General features: G+C 38.5%; 1 long non-coding RNA gene across 2 annotated transcripts; it reads left to right on the forward strand.

Moving 5' to 3' along the window:
- Positions 1-1,263: 1,263 nt before the first annotated feature.
- LOC141488663 (uncharacterized) lies at positions 1,264-14,480 on the forward strand. Of its 2 annotated transcripts, none has more exons than XR_012468751.1 (3): positions 1,264-1,680; positions 12,759-13,160; positions 13,575-14,480. It is a non-coding gene; the product is annotated as an uncharacterized LOC141488663 (long non-coding RNA). The 2 variants fall into 2 exon arrangements; XR_012468748.1 differs by having other exon boundaries at positions 13,084-13,160.
- The last annotated feature ends 1,674 nt before the right edge of the window (positions 14,481-16,154 follow it).

The raw sequence follows: 16,154 nt of genomic DNA on the forward strand, positions 1-16,154 counted from the left end.
AAATGAGTAAATTTCCTGAGTTGGAACAGTCCTTAGCCTCCTTCTCTCCCAGAGTCATCAAAATCCAGTGGCAAGATAACTAACAATGGCCCAGGATGCAGTGGACGATCTCGGCATCTTTGATGTCTGACCAAGTTCTAAGCATACCCTGGCACCTGTTTCAATTGCCTTCATAGTCATTGGAATAAATTGTTTTCATTGGCCCATTCTGCTAGGGGAAGTCTTCACATGTTTGGGGAGCACCCCCCCCCAACTAGTCAATCTGGGTTAGCCTGGCAAGATGATTTACTGGGATGTGGTCTCTATAGCTTCTCGAAACTACAAATGAGAGTTGAGTGCTGGATAGACACCAAAGGTAGACAAGCAGCTCTGGAAAAAAGTCTTAGTGAACCCTTACACCAGAGGAGCTAGTCCTCCTTGAATACATTACACATCCCTTTAAATCACTATTGACTAGAGAAATGCAACCTAAAACAACTCTGATGTACCACCTCAAGTCTATCAGAAATGATAAATACAGGGGTGGCTAGGTGGTGCAGAGCACCGGCCCTGGAGTCAGGGGTATACCCGGGTTCAAATCCGGTCTCAGACACTTAATAATTACCTAGCTGTGTGGCCTTGGGCAAGCCACTTAACCCCATTTGCCTTGCAAAAACCTAAAAAAAAAAGAATTTATATTGGAATGGTTCAAGTGAGAAACGATGAGTGTTGAACTGTAATGATACCTGTGTGAGTAGAGAGAAGAGGACTGATGCAAGAGGTAATGTAAAAATAGTAATTATAAGATTCAGCAGTTGATTGGACATGTTGAATGAAAAGGAGAGGAGTCAATACTATGTTCGACTCTAAGACAAAAGAATAGGGAAGCTCTGAAAGGGAATGAGTTTGGGGGGAAAGAATTTATTCTGTTTTGAATGTGTTTAGCTCTAGATGCTTATGTTTCATATAAAAATGACATCTCAATAGACAGAAACTCAAGAGACACTAGGACTGGATACGTAGATTTATGAGTCTTATATGTACAGGTAATCATTAATAACAGTAACAATGATTCAGGTAATTGCCATCATTCTCCATTTTCTTTGGTGATGAAAAGTGAATAGCAAATAACATTTATCTAAGACTTCAAGACTTTCAAAGTACTATGCATACATTATTGCCTCTGATCCTGTGAGATAGGTACCACTATTATCCTCATTGTACAGATGAGGAAACTGAGGCTGACAGAGATTAAGCGACTAAACCAAGCATCTAAACCAAGACTTCAATTCAGGTCTTTCTGTCTCTAATTCCAGTCTTCTCTGCCCTATTGTATGGTTACCTAGCTGCTACAAGGGAGTCACCATGGCATTGTGAATACAGAACCATTTTCATTCCAATTCCCCTCTAATACAAAGAGATTGTAAGACCTTAAGCAAATCATTGGCTCAGTTAATTCTCTGAAACTATAAATTACAGAAAGAACAGTTGCTGATCCACATTGATAAAGGAAATTTCCCCACAGGGTGCTCACTACTTATAAAATCACAAGTCTGACCATAAAAAAAGGAACAACAAGAGGCAAATATACTTCTGTGTATTTTGGATGTAAGGATGTAAGAATGCACCTTACTGACAGCTCCCACTTCTACTGGATTGTAAAGTTTGCAAAGAGGACTTACCCAGTATCAATCCTGTGAGGTAATTAGGACAATTATTATCACAAATGTTACAGATGGGGAAACTGAAATTCTGAGAGATTTACCTATCACCCCAGAGTTTATTAAGTGCCTGAGGTAAGATTTGAACCTGTACACATTCACACATACATGCATAGGCATGTTCCCTCTATTCCAGAGCTTTACAACACTGAAGTAGCAGCATTTCAGAGTTGTTCCCCATGCCCCAGCAGGTTTTTGTTCCTACAGAGCTGTGGCTGCTCTGGCTAGATGGCATAGCCTGGGCAAACTTCCACAGCCCAGAGTTGACATCTCAATGGCATTGGAAGGAGGGAGGGGAGAGCAGTTCAGGGATTGGTATCAAGTCCTTGAATCTGATAGTGTAGCCTCATTACTTTTCTCATGAGAGGGAAGGGTGCCGAGTGAGCTCAGGGTCAGTGTGAGCTCAATGGATTTTTGAGTTTGTTTTTTTAACCTTCCCTCAGATTCTGGGTGTCCTAGACCATGAAAACAACTAAAAATCATTTTACAATTAGAGCATTATTTCTGTTTTAGAGAGGTTTGAGAGATCATGAGAATCAGAGAAAGCATCTATTCTTTTATCATTGATTTTGTGATCTGAAAGTCTATCAATAATCTTGTAATCATAAAATCTAATGCTGTTTTCTTAGTCCTCTTCCTTCTTTACTTCTGAAACCTTTTATGCTGTCAATCACTATCTTCTCAAAGATAAGCTTTTCTCTCTGGGTTTTTGAGTTACTTTTCTCTCCTATATATCCTCCTTCCCACTTGACTGTTCTCTCTGTTTCTTCTTCCTGGTCTTTATCCAGGTCATGGCCTTAACAGTACATCTCCTCTAAAACTCTGTCCTATAATTTCTCCTCTCCTTGTTCTATACTAATTCCCTTGGTGATCACATCAGCTCCCATAGATTTAGTTATCATGTCTATATTGACAATTACCAGATTTTCTTATCTACCTCTCTAATGACTTCTGATTTCACATCTCTGCCTGCCTATTAGACATCTCAAATTGTATAGCATTAAGGTAGGGTAGGAGGTAGGGTAGACTTCCAGTCTCTTTTCTTCCATCGAGTGTATATGTGTGTGTGTAAAATAACATATACATAAAATATCTAGTAATTTAGTCATTAAAAAATTTATTTAGTAATATTTAGTGATATTTTAATAAAATATTAATAATAAATATAAATGATTTTAGGCAATTATTTATCATTTAGTTTATATTAAATCATAAATGTATTTGTCTAAATGTATATATAGTTTAATATAGATTAAACTATATATGCTTGTCTATATGGATTTATTTTTTATATGTACTTTGTATATATTCTGCCATCTTGTATATATGTTGTTAATTATTTACTGACTCTCTTTTTAGGGGTAGATAGGGGTTCAATAGATAGAGTTCTAGATCTGGACTCAGGAAGACCTAAGTTCAAATCTAATTTCAGACATTTACTAGCTATGGGTCAAGAAAATGCCAGATGGGATTGCAATGTCAGACATGATTGAACAACATGCTAGATGTTGGCCTCCCTTTTAGAATGAGAGCTCTTTGAGATCAGGACTATACTTTTGCCTTTCTTTGCATCCTCAGCACTTAGGAAAAAAGGGAAGGAAACATATATTTATTAAAAGTGCTTTACAAATATTGTCTCATGTGATCTTCACAACAACCCTGGATTTGGGGAGGGGTGACCTGGTACTTAATAATTGCTTGTTGACAGACTGGTCGGCTGTTACCAACTAGCTCTGTTATCTTGGATAAGTAATTTCCCTTTTCTAGACTTAGTTTCATCATCTGTCAAATGGGAATGGAGGAGACAGCTCTAAACAACTGTAATTCTATGAGGGTTTCCAAGGGAAAAATCCCTGGAGATAGATATTGTTTCTTTCACTAGTGTACCCCTGGCTATCCTCTTTTTTGGGCCCTTAGTAATACTCTTTAAAAACAAAATGAAATGAATGAAGTACTGGAGTTCAGGTGCTAATTAGATTTGTGACCATGTGCAAATCATTTCACTGCTGCCTGCCTCAGTTTTCTTATCAGTAAAATAGAGATGATAATAATAGCACACACCTCCTGGTTTTTGAGGATCCATTGAGATAATTACATAAAATCCTTCAAATGCTCTTTAAAATGCTACCTATAATCAAGGTCATGGCTCTGTAAGGCAGGGAGAGTGGATGCAGGGCTTGCACAATCGAACTGAAAAAATATTCCCCTGCAAAGATGATGAATTTCTTTTTTTTGCTTTTTTTAAAAGAAGATAATTTCAAGTATGTCTGCAAGAAGAACGTTTCTCTTGAAAGGCTTTTGAAATTCCCAATTTCCAGGCCTGAGATGCTCAGCAGATGCCCCTCCCCCTCCACCCAAGATCTACTGGAAGGGGTTTCCACAGTGCCTTCCTTTTTAATATCACAGAACCCTTGAAGGGAGGCATTGGCCCAGTTCTACGAAGGGAGCGGTTCCCACTAGGGAATGATTCTAAGTTGGATCTTCCCCAGGAGATTCAGATCTGCATCAAATACAGGAGGGAAAGCCAGCTCATTAAGGCCATGTCACTTCTTTTTATCTGGGCACCAAGGTGTGTTTCCCGAGAATTGGAGATGAAATAATTTTCTCCCAGATGTAAGGAGACAGGAAGAAACTAGAAAAAACAAGGTGTGTTTCCCAAGAATTGGAGATGAAATAATTTTCTCCCAGATGTAGGGAGACAGGAAGAAACTTAGAAAAAAGAGGGGAGGGGAGAGTTTCTTTTTTTTTTTAAAGGCACAGACATTTCACCAAAGGTCAGCTACTGTTGTCCCTTTTTATTGAAGTTTATAAGATGAATGTGAACAAAGCTCAGTTTCCAAAAAGCAGTCATGGGTACCTAGACCATGGCCTTATTGGTAAAGCAGCCAGACTTCCCATAGACACCATGAACTCACTCAGATCATGGCTTGTGCTCAGCCATACACCGATGAGTTACAAAGATATCGCAATAGTCAAAGGTATCTGTGAGATCATTAACAGTGATATTCCCTCCAAAAATGCAGATTACGAACATCCAAGCCTACTCATCTTGGGAGACTTTTGTACCTTTACTCTCTAGGTTCACCTCTCTATTTCTCAAGAGGATACCTATCAGTGGAGCATATGGGCAGCTGGTTCCATCAGCTCTCTCTTGCTCCCACTATGACCAGCCCAACCTTTTCAATCATACAAGTCTTCAGTGATATACCTTACTTTGATTTATCTTTGTAGTAAATTCTTCTTGGTAGTTCACTTGTTAATGTATTATTGCAACCTGCTTGTTTGCATCTGTCATTCCCATCTTCATTTTCCTCTGGGTGGTACTTAGTTTTAATTTTTCAGACACTGTATAGTCCCATGATCTGTAGTCATATAGTACTGGTAGAATATTTGTTTCAAAAATATAGGCCTAGGATTCGGGGAGAAGTTTTGGGTCAATAAAAGAATTCCACCATTTTCCAAAAGCAGCCCAGCCCTGACTACTTCTTCTATTTGACTCTGGCCCTACTCTATATAATAAGAGATAACTATATATCATTGGTGCAGTTAAGTGACACAGAAGAGAGAGTGCCAGACCTAGAGAAAGAAAAACCTGAATTCAAATGACCTCGTATACTTACTAGCTGTGTGGCCCTGGGTAAGTCACTTAACCCTCTCTGCCTCAGTTTCATTATAAATGAACTGGAGAAAGAAATGGCAAAATACTTGTGTTTTTCCCAAGGAAATTCCAAAGTGGAGTCACAAAGAATCAAACATGCCTGAAAAACAACTAGACAACAACTACTACATGTCTTCAGTTAGACAATAGTTCTTCATCCATTTTGTCGTTCTTATGTGTATGCTTAGGCCAAACTCTTTTTGGATAGTTTTGAGTCTCATCCAGACTACCTTGCAAAACGATCAGCCTAGGGTCATCAGCAAACAGGAGCATCTAAAGAACTTCACTATCTATAGAGAATAATACTTCCTTAACCTGAACTCACAAATCAAATCAGTGAGCACACACTAAAAGTATTCCAGACACAATCTAAAGCCTGGGAATACAATAGAAGCTGAAAGAACAGGACAGGACGTGCCTTCAAGGTGTTTACTATCTAGTGGGTGGAAGACAGTATATAAAAAAACTGAAAGGTGAAGGGCGGGGAGGGAGAGATGGATAGTATATGAAAGAAAGAGAGGGAGAAGATGGGCAAAGAGTCACAGAGACAGAAAGAGACAGAGAGAAAAAGCAAGGGAGAGAGAGAGACAGAGACAGAGAGACACACACACACACACACACACACACACAGAGAGAGAGAGAGAGAGAGAGAGAAAGAGAGAGAGAGAGAGAGAGAGAGAGAAAGAGACAGACAGACAGACAGAGAGAACAGATAGAGACAGAGACAGAGAGACAGAGAATTGAAGGTAATTGAAGGTAAGAGGGACCTGGAAGGGAAAGTCCAAAGAATCAGGAGATGAATGAAGACATGTATGACTGGAGCATCCCCCTTATAATGGAGGTTCTGAGGGGATCAGATCTGGGTTAATCAGAAGGAGGGCTGCAGGGATGAGCAGTACTTTCCAGTTTGGAAACTGTAGCACTTGGCTCAGAGAAACATTGTATTCCTTCTGTACTGTTAAGGTATTTTCCCCTTTTGTGTTGCCCTTGAAAACCCTATTTAGAGGGGCACTGGTGGGGGGGGAAGGATAAACTGTAGGTCTGACACCAGACACCCCTGGTACATACCCCTATGTCTTTTGGTGACTCCAGGCTTCACTAGTATGTGACAATGGCCAGAAGCTAGCTAGATGTCTGACCTCAGCCACTATACACCATTAACTACTCCCCTAACACTGCCCTTGTGACACGCACAGTGGACACTACCTTGCTGTAAGGCGTAAATCACTCCTTGACAAACCCCCTTGCTGCTCCCACCACAGAAAGTATACTCAAAGGGTCCTTGTCATCTCTTCACTTTTTCAGTTTCTGATGCAGCCCCATCACCAACTGTGCTGCCTCTTCGGTGTGGCCACACCTCTTAAGATTTCTTAACTCTCTATAAGAAGTTTAGCTGACCAGCTTTCTTTGTCACTAATTTACTTGCTTTACTTTTAATAAATGTGCTTTTTTACTTTTGCCATTACCTTCTGGGGATCAGAAAATTGTGATTTCTTGCCCCACAACAAACCCTTCAGCCAAACTGCAGATTCAACACCAATTTGCTCTTTGTTCTTGAAGGGGATATCAGGAGGAGGTTGCCTTGACTCCCAAACAAATTGGATTTATGTGAGGCAGAGCTGTGCAAAGCCACCAGCCTTCCTTCTCCTCCAGAGTCATCAAGTCCTATGGCAAGACTAAACCAATGGCCCATTGTGAAGAGTATTTCAGAGGTGGAGTGAACTTCTGGAATGAAGAATTTTCTAGGATATGATAGAGTTAGTCCTGTGTAGCCTAGAGAATTAAGTCATGATTAGTCTGCATAGATCTCTTCTGTGAACATGGAAAAAATTCATGGCTAACAGGTATCACCATCTTTAACCATATTAATGTTCAAAGGGTTGAATAAACATATCAGATAAGCTTTCAAGGAATCTTAGATGACTTGGACATATATATATATATATATATATATATATATATATATGTATATATACATATATATTTGTATATATGGGACACCCTTTATTGAAAGAAAGGTAACTCAAAAGCTTTCTCTTGTTTTAATAACCAGCAAATTATAAGCACAAAGACCTCCACATCCTTCAGTCAATTATGATAAAGATGGTAAAGATATGTGTTCTTATTACCTAGCACTTCAAAATTCTGTTTATTCTCTACTAATACTCTCATTGAAGAAGCACTCAATAAGTAAAAATTTTATATAGGTATTAAAATACTCTTATAGGTCAGCAATTGTGCATATTCCCCAAGTTGCCCTTCTTATCTCAGTAATGTCATAGGGTGGTTTTTTCCTTCATACCAAGTTGATCCTTCAATGCCCTCACAAATGTTTGCACAGATTTCCTTTAACTATACAATCACTTGGTCTAATTCTAATTCAACTGACTTTTTGGCTCTTTCTTCTTTTTAAAGACCTTTCAAAGTCCTCTTTAAGTGTTTGTAAGTTAGTGATCTTAAAGTCCAAGTTTGGTGTCTGGATTTTTCTTAATATAGAAAAGTGTGTTATATAAATCTTTGCCAATTTTCACCATATTTCTTCTATTGGTATCCTTCTAGTCTCATCTGTAAATGTCCTTGGGATGACTTTTTTTTAGCTGAGTCTCTTGTCAAGATTTCTTTATAATAGTCTCATCCTCCTGTACAAGTATATTTTTAAAACCCTTATAGTTCAACTGAAAATATTAAGAAATCATATTTTCTCTACTCAAAATTCTTTCTAAATGATTCTCTTTAGGAAAATTCGTAAAGGGATCTGGGAAAAGGAATTAGGAGTGGAGTGGGAATTAGTTCCCACCCACAGAATGGGAATGTTCTGGTAACTTCACAAAAACAAACAAAAAACAATCTCACAGAGGCAAATGGGGCTAAGTCAGGGATTTTGTGTTCCTTCATTGCAAGAGAGGAAAATTTCAGATGAGCAGCTTCTTCAAACCAGGTTCCTGTTTCTTAGTATTAATTCCCACAATGGGGAAGGAAGCAGTTAAGATTATGAGATTGAATAGGAGGTCATAGATTTTGAGGAAGCAGCATGAGATAATGCTGGATCTGGATCCAGAGATCCTGACTCTAACAATAATCTAGGTGACCACAAGAAAGCAAAATAACATCTCTTAACCTCAGTTTCCTCATCTGTAAAATGATGGGGTCAGACTAAATGATCCCTATGTCTCTTCTAGCTCTAAATTTATGATACCATAATAAAATAGCAACCTAAAAGGAAGGATGGTATGACATAAAAAGGGGATGAGGGAAAAGTTAAGAAATAGGATTATGGTCTGAATGAAGTTGGGATTGTGTAGGATATCGAGAAGGAGGAAATTAGAGGGGAGATCAAGTTCAGATTACTGAAATTTATTTAATATAAATTTATAAATTTATTATAAATTATAGACCAAAAGACTAAATGCTGAGTTAAATAAGATAAAAGTACAAGGAGAAAAATAATTTAATTTTAAAATAGACTTCATAATTATAACTAAAAATGAATGGATTTAATTTCCCAGCAAAAAAAAAAGAAAATAAGAAAATGGATTTTTAAACCATTCAGAAAACATTCTTAAAACATATGGCACAAAGTGAAAATGAAGGACTGTATTTGAAAATGACAAAATAAATTCTTGAACATACAGATAATAGAATAGTAATTACTGTAAAAATAATGAATATGAAAATTTTTTAAAGTACAGGAAAATATATAAACTAATTCAGTAAAGGAAATAGAGAGGTGAATTTATCACTGGAAAAATAAAATTGACTGGCATATGGCAATTCTCATTGAGAATATTATAGAATATATCTATTTCTTTTATTGTTTCAGTAATGTCTGACTTTTTGGACCCTATTTACAGGGTTTTGGGAAAAGATATTGAAGTGGTTTGTCATTTCCTTCTCCATTACTCCATAATGAATAAACTGAGGCAAATAGGGTTAAGTGGCTTATTCAGGGCCATACAGCTAGCAAGTGTCTGAGTCCAGATTTGAACTCACAAAGATGAGGCTTCCTCATTCCAAGGGCTCTAGCCACTGAAGGGTCTTTGAGTAGCTCAACTACTTATGAGAAGGACTACAATGAGTTTGCCCCAAAGCATAAATTGCCCCCCCCCCAATCACTCATTTGTCAATATCATCTGCCAATGTGTGGCCTGGAAATGTCTAAGGGTTTCTGAGGCTCTTTCAGAGAGTGTGAGAATTTTAATTTCTAGTATGGTAAAACCAATAGAAATAACCCACATAAACAAAAGTCCTTGGGGGGGGGGGGTGGAGGAGAGAACTTCAACATTTATTAGGGGTTTAAAGAGGTCCTGAGACCAAAAAGTTTCAGAACTGTTAGCAGAGGACAGCCTTTGTTTTTTTTTTTAATTGAGTAAGCCTAATCCCAAAGTTATTTGGTATCATTGATTAAATGACCAATTCCTGTTATGGCCTTGTCTGTACTGATGAAGGTTTGGGAAATGTACTATATAGTCACCTTAAGTTAAGTTGAGGTCTCTCATCAAGAGGACCCATTCTAAGGGGTAGCTAGGTGGCTCAGTGGACAGAGCACCAGTCCTAGAGTAAGGAGGACCTGAGTTCAAATCTAACCTCAGACACTTAATAATTGCTTAGCTGTGTGACCTTGGGCAAGTCACTTAACCCTATTGCCTTAAATAAATAAAAGCAAACAAACAAAAAACCCAAACCAAGAAGCTTTGCAAAAACAGAAGTGTAAGCCTCCACTCTCCCACCTCCTGCTTGAGATCATGGCAAGCCTCATAGAGATTCATTGGGAGAATGCAACTGGAGAGGCTCCTACTACTTGATTCATCATCTGCTTTTCCGGAAAAAGCATAGCAATATTCCAACTGAGAATTACCAGAGAAGCCTCTCCAGCTATGCTAAGAAAAAGAGGCCTTGCAGAAATGTGGAGACATCATGACGGTTAGTCCCAGATACAGGGTCCATCCTTTGATTGTCACACAGCAGGGGGCACTGTTCAAAAAGAAAACAAATTAAGAAAGTTAAACTCATGAATTTGTGGGAGAAGGAAGTTCAACGAATGGATAAAGAATAATCCCTTCTCAAGAGTGTTTTCCGACGAGCAGACAGTAGTTTGATGGATTGATGCTCAGAACAGGTCCTAGGAGGAAGGCAGGACTAGGATTATTATTCCCAATACACAGAGAAAGAAAAAGACTCAGAAGTGAGGTTACATCCCCCCCTGAGATCCTTCAGTCTCCACCAACCCAACCTGAAAACTATTCTCTGCTGCTGCCTCCCACAACAATAAACCATGGAAAGAAGGTGCAGATGCCTCAGGTAGCTAGCTGGCTGATAGAAAGCCCCAGGCCTCAGATACTTACTAGCTAGCCAATTACCTCCAAACAAACAAAAATGAATAGATTCTTCTTCTCTCCTCCTTTCTCTCTTATGGTGAAGTAAGCTCTTAATAAACCCTAAAGCACTTTAGAAATAGGAGCTACTTATTGTGTCCTTGGAATTGGGAAGACCTGAGTTCAAATTCTCCCTCATTCACCTATTGGATATGTCAAATGAGATAATGCTTGTAAAATGTTATTTGTTTGTGAAGATAATATGTAGGTTCTATATAAATGTTGATTCTCTTCCTTTCTCCCTGTGTGGTCCTGGACAAATTATTTAACCTCTCTCAGCCTCAGTTTCCTCATCTGTAAAATAAGAATAACAATGTCAAGGACATTGTAAGGTTCAAATAAAGCTATATTTCTAAAGTACTTTGCCAACCTTAAAAAAAACAATAAAAAGAGAGAAACTTCCCATCAAATGAGAAAATATTTTAAAGAGTTTACTTCAATAAATGCTTGTTTGAATCCTTTCCCCTTTCCCCCTTCCCATCAGGCCTGATTCAGACATCACACTGGATAAGGCCTCTGAGGTTATAGATTTAGAGTTGGAAGGGACCTTAGAGATTACTGAGTCAAACTTGCTCATTCTACAGATAAGGAATCTGAGGCCCAGAAAGGATAAATATCTTGACTAAAGTCATTCAGCTATTGAATGTCTAATGAACTCAAATCTTGACTCCAAGTCCAGAGCTCTATCCTCTAGTCAGTTAACAAGTATTTATCAAGCCAGGTGGAGCAGTGGATAGAGTACTAGAAGTGAAGTCAGAAGGACCTGAGTTCAAATTAGAGCTCAGACAGTTACTAGCTGTATGATCTTGCCTTACATCCAGGGGCCATCTCCAGTTGTCTGGTTACTGGACCCAGGAAGTTCTGGAGGAGAAAGTGAGGTTGGGCACAGCAGCCCCCACTCAAATCCAAATTACATGTTTGTCATGGCATCACCTCCCTAAAGTCATGCTCTTCCTTGAGAATGAAGGACAAACATCACCATTTATCAAGTGTTTATTATTTACTGCTAAATGCTGAGTTATGGAGAAATGAAAAAATTCCTTAGTAACTTACATTCTATTATGATAAGATTAACAACTCCTATTTCCAGAATATTTTAAGTTTTTCAAAGTGAAAACAAACCTGTGATTTAAGTAGTACAAATTCTATTGGTCCCAATTTACAGTTGAAGAACAGAGGTTAAGTGACTTGCCCAGGGTCACACAGCTTGTAAGCCTCTGAGGATGGATTTGAACTAGGTCTTCCTGACACCAAGTACTATCAATTATACCACCACACAAGAGCAAGTTAAAGGACTTGTCCAAGATCACATAGCTAGTCAGTGGTATAACCAGGCTTGAATTCAGGTCTCCAAACTCTATATTTAGCAACATTTAGACTAAATCACCCTAATAATAACATCTATCTCACAGGGTTGTTACGAGGATCAAATAATATTTCTAAAGAGCTTAGAGCAGTGTCTGACATAAAGTAGGCATTTAATAATTGGTCTTTTCCCCCAGGGCAGCTAAGCAGTATAGTTGATCCTGTAGTCAGAAAAAACTGAGTTCAAATTTGTCCTCAAACACTTAGTAGCTGTGTGACCTTGGGCAAGTCACTTAGCCCCCATTTCCTCCAAACAAATACAAATAAGTTAATTCTTACTTCCTCCTTCATTCTTTCTTTTGGTTAAGTAAGCTCTTTCTTAAACCTTAAAGCACTTTAAAAATAGGAGCTATTATTGTGTCTTTAGAGTGGGAACGACCTGAGTTCAGATTTTCCCTCATTCACCTTCTGGCTATGTAAAATGTGATAATACCTGTAAAGTGTTATTTGTTTGTAAAGATAATATTTGTACATAGAAGGTTCTATATAATGTTTATTCTCTTCCCTTATCTCTGTGTGATCTAAGCCTCAGTTTCCTCATCTGTAAAATACAGATAATAATGCCTATCTCCCAGGTTCAAGTAAAATAATATTTCTAAAGCACTTTGAAAACCTTAAAGCACTATATAAATAATAACTATTGTTATTATTACCTCGTCACAGTCCAGAGAAAGCCCTGGTTTCTGGAAAGTTATACCAGCAGAGGCCAAGCTCAAGCAAGCCCAACTCAGCTGTAAAGATGTCCAAAACAGGTCAAATTAGCTAAGGGCATCAGGACTCATGACCAGAGAATCAATCACCAGGTAGTAAATTTTTCCAACCATGACCACTCACAAATACAGCCTACTGAGGCATGGAGTGATTGAAGTCTCTGCCAGTGGAAGTCATCCACTGTGCTATAAGCACAGATTTTTAAGAATTTAATTATTTTTTATAGTTATTTTTCTCCCCATTGCCTCCTCCCATCTTCCTGCAAAAATCCTTTAAGGCTCTGCTTCAAGGTGACCTCCTCCATGAAACCTTTCCTGTTAACCTGAAGATGGACATGAATTTACCCTGCTCTCAGTGAGTGCTCACCCTCCTGTGTCAGATTGCCTTCATCTGTCTTACCCTGTATTATATCATGTATCCAACATTAGAATGTCTACAGGGTCTCTGGGTTTACCTTTTGTTTAGCTTTCTATGTAACCTCAATGCTTATTGGCACAGCAATTAAGGCTCATTGAATGGCTCTAATCCTCTCTCACAGTGTAATTAATGTGTATCTTTTCTATTAGCTTTTCTTCTTAGCTGATCACAATTATGAGGTACTTCAATTGGTCCCTAAATTGAGACAGAGAAAAAAGAGCTATCCCAGACCCTTGGCAGCCCACATCAACAGTCATTTGACTTATTGTTAATATGGAGAGATGAAGTTAGTGAAGAGAGATAATAGTAGGTACTTAATAAATGATTTATTCCCTTCTCTTTCCCTCCTAGAGAGAAAACCTCAGAATTCAGAGTTGGGTTCAAGGACACATACAAACCCATAATATGCTCCAGAACAAGCCACTTAATCATTCCATGATATAGACAACTCTGAAACTCTAAGGTTGCAGACCTTTGCTTTGGTAGAAAAAGGTTTCTCACTAGGAATTCTCTAAACTAATGAAATCACAGGTGCAAAGCAGATGAAGATAGAGACAGAGAAGAGGAAAGAAGAAGGAGGGAGAGAAGGTGAAGAAGAAAGAAGGAAAAGAAGAAGAAAAAGAAGAAAAGAAGATAGAAGAAAAGAAAAAGAAAGGAAGAAGAAGGAGGAGGAGGAAAAAGAGAGAGAAAGAGAGTGAAGTTACCAACACCAGAAAGTTTTGATTTTGTAAACCTTCTAGTTTCATTTACCAAACATTTATTGAGTGTCTATGGTAAACAAGACCTCAATATAAAATAGCCTGTTCTTAAAATAAAATGCAATTCTATAACACCCTGAGTCTTCTAAAGGACTTAAGAAAAGTTTTCCCATGTTATACAGCCTGTGATGACCACATAGTAAGAAGAGCAGGCAACATCAGAATCTCATATCTTAACTCATACTTTGTCCTATGCTTATAGAAAATAAGACATTACCTTTGTCTTCAAAGAGCTCTCAGGCAGATGAGAGGATGGGAGTGAAAATAAGAAGCAAATAACAATAATAATAGGGAAATAAAAGGAGTATGGACTAAGAAGAGCTCCAGTCATAATACAGGAGGAAGAAATCACTCTCAGGATGAAGAAATGTCCCTCCTTCTTTCCTGAAAAAGATAGGTAACTGGATGGGAGTGGGTTTCAGCATCGAACTTTTGAATGATATCTAAACTTGATTTTGTATAACTGGTTTTTTTCCACCTTGTTATAAGGAATGTAGACTGTGAGGCCTTTGATGTGGTAGTGATGAAAAAGTAAAAGACATCAATTAAACTTTTAAAAATATTTTATTTATTTTTCCAATTACTTGCAAAGATGGTTTTCAAAAAATCATTTTTGTAAGGTTTTGAGTTTCACATTTTTCTCCCTCCCTTCCCTTCCCCTTCCTGACAGAAAGCAATCTAATTTAAGTTATAAATAAAACTTTTTAAAAAATGGAGATCATTTCTAGTCAGGGAAGGAGGGAAAAAAGAAAGAAAAGAAAAAGAAAAGGAAGGGAGAGAGGGAAAGAGGGAGAAAGGAAGGAAGGGAGGAAGGAAAGAATGAAGGAAAGGAAGAAGGAAAGAAGAAAGTAAGGAAGGGAAGGAGGAAGGAAAGAAGAGAAGGGAGAAAAGAAGAGAGGAAGGAAGAAGGAAGGAAAGAAAAAAAAAAGGGAAAGAGGGAGGAAGGAAGGGCGGGAGGGAGGGAGGAAGGAAGGCAGAGGCAGGCAGGAAGACAGGCAGGCAGGGAGGGAGGGAGGGAGAGAGGAAGTATAGCCACTGGCTACTTGAGTTCAGATCTGTCTATGAGGAATCATTCTTCAGACTTGGGAAAGCAAGGGTGGAAATAAAACAAAAATTTATTAAAAGAAGCTACAACATATAGGAAGGGAGAGAGAGAGGGAGAGAGGGAGAGGGAGAGAGAGAGAGAGAGAGAGAGAGAGAGAGAGAGACAGAAAAGAACAGCCAAGTAGCATTGGCTGGATCACAGATCAGAGAACACTGTGTCCCTGAGCTAAAGTCTAACCCAGGTTTTTATGTCTTGCCTCTCATCCAGAGGGCAAAAGGTGAACTCCCTTTCTCTTAATGCATCAGGAATTAGGTAGAGGGTAAAGCCTAAAGAGATTAGGATATAAATTTTACATTAAACAATGGAATCAGGGGTAATGGGGATCTCCACCCAATTTTCAGCAGATTACAAATTGTTTCTGTTACAATCATAATTCTCTACTTCTAGTCAATTTACATCTCAAGAGTAGATAGTAGTCAACATTTCCACCCAATTTCTACATTCAACAATTCTCTTCATCTTTCCCCTGCATCAGAAGGAAGGAAGGAAGGAAGGAAGGAAGGAAGGAAGGAAGGAAGGAAGGAAGGAAGGAAGGGAGGGAGGGAGGGAGGGAGGGAGGGAGGGAGGAAAGGAGGGGGGGGGGGGGGGGGGGAAGGGAGGAAGACCATCTGTGTTAAGTTCTTACTATGTTGTTACTTTTCTAAGAATTTTTAAAATGTTTCATTTGACCCTTACCCTGAGAGATTAGTACACCTGGAAGGTGGGACCTAAGCTTGGATCTTGAACAATGCAAAGGTTTCCAATTGGATTTGTTATAGTTATTGCACAAACCCTCAATCAAACATGACTAGTGTTTGCTGCCAATATTCAGTGGCCCCTCTTTTCTCACAAAATAGCTCTTTTATTCCTGCCCTACAAAATTCTAGAAATTCCCCAGGTCTCCTCTTATGCCTAAGTGGCTGTCAGAAATTCCAGTGCTTGAGATCTTTCCAGTCTCCACTGAGTTTGCTAACAGCCCCAGCCTGGCCAGGCTGGCCTGGCCTCCCACTTCACCCACTTGAATTGCTGACCACTGACAGTTTCCAATAATAATAATAATAATAATAATAATAATAATAATAATAATAA

Source organism: Macrotis lagotis, chromosome 1, assembly GCF_037893015.1.
Source record: "Macrotis lagotis isolate mMagLag1 chromosome 1, bilby.v1.9.chrom.fasta, whole genome shotgun sequence".
NCBI lineage: Eukaryota > Metazoa > Chordata > Mammalia > Peramelemorphia > Peramelidae > Macrotis > Macrotis lagotis.